The sequence below is a fragment of the Propithecus coquereli genome, unplaced genomic scaffold (assembly GCF_000956105.1).
Source record: "Propithecus coquereli isolate 6110/MARCELLA unplaced genomic scaffold, Pcoq_1.0 Scaffold1045, whole genome shotgun sequence".
NCBI lineage: Eukaryota > Metazoa > Chordata > Mammalia > Primates > Indriidae > Propithecus > Propithecus coquereli.
In genome coordinates, this window is record NW_012134359.1 from 52,487 (window position 1) to 53,784 (window position 1,298).

Here is a 1,298-nt window from a genome sequence, read left to right on the forward strand (position 1 = left end):
CTTTGGAAGAATTATCATCCTTCAAGTTTAAATTAGACTGCGAATTTCACAATTGCAGATAAGGACACTACAAAGGGTCAAAGCATTGCTACGTCTTCTCAGTTCATCCAGAATCTGGGTCTTAAAGAATGAAGAGCGCTTGAGTGTGGGGAGGAACTTCAGAGTGCTTGTGTGTGCGCACACATGTGCGTACCCACATAGATGCACATGTAACACTGGAGGTCTATTGAAGAAGGACGGTGGTCCAGGGAAAGGGGACTGTAAGTCCCAGAATGAGAGGCAATTTTAAGTGCCTGTTCACACGTCCCATAGGAAAGCAAAGCTTTCCAGTTAGCAGTCTCTCCTTGACCCTCCAAGCACATTCCCGAGTATGGGTGGCCAGTAATGCGTGTGGTGAAAATGTTGGGTTGTGTGCTTTCATCCTGGGATTGATCGTATAGAACACAGTGGATCCCAAAAGAAAAGGATGAAATGCTCAGTTCTTCCTGCAGTCTGGTTTCCCTTTCTTCAAGAGGGGACATTTATGTGCGGCAACTACCATACCTGTTCCCTGATCCTTCACCTCGTCCCTCCGGGGCGCTTGTTGGCGCTGGGCATGGCTGTGTCATCATATTCTCCTTGGCCTTGAAGTCCTGCCATCTGCGTTATCTCCATTAATTTTGACTGCATAATGACTAGGGGGATCACAGCTTTTCTTCTGGCTTCTAATGCATTTTAAATTTCAACCAGGGGCTCACACGCCATCATCTGGGTGATACTAGAGGCCGTGAGGAGTTGTTGCTAAGAGCAGGGCTGCTAGGTACGGACACCCAGGGCCTGGGGCTCGGACCTTCCACTTAGTCAACACAGGACTGCGGCAAATCTCCTTGCCTCTCTCAGCCTCTGGGCCTTTGTTTGTAAAATGGGAAAAATAGTTTCTGCCTTTGCAGGACACTTCTAAGGGATTACACGAGTGTTGCAAAGTGCTTAGTGCAACACTAGGCACACAGCACACACTCAGTAAGTACAAATTCGTGTTACTGTTTTCGCGCCCCTCTCTCCTTTGCCTCCATCTGGGTCATCAGAACTTCCCAAAGTGTCTTATTTCTCCTGGACCTTGGGCAGGTGTAATGAGTACAGTTTAACTTGTTTCAGTTCGCTTACCTATTGGATTTCCCATTTAGAGAATGTTCTCTCACTGTCTTTCTGAGTGAATCCAGATCCGTCCCTGGGGAAGACGTCTGTGCCTTTCCAGGCATTCTCCGCCCCCAAATGCCTCCCCACCTCTTCCCCCATTCATTTCCTTCTTAGCTTGGTTT

The 1,298-nt window shown here is 48.0% G+C and overlaps 1 protein-coding gene across 1 annotated transcript in view; it reads left to right on the forward strand.

Annotated features, from left to right (window-relative positions):
- The window catches only part of LOC105811595 (UDP-glucuronosyltransferase 1-3-like), a 26,206-nt gene that overhangs the window by 18,066 nt on the left and 6,842 nt on the right, over positions 1–1,298 (forward strand). The gene's annotated exons all lie outside the window — the stretch shown is intronic.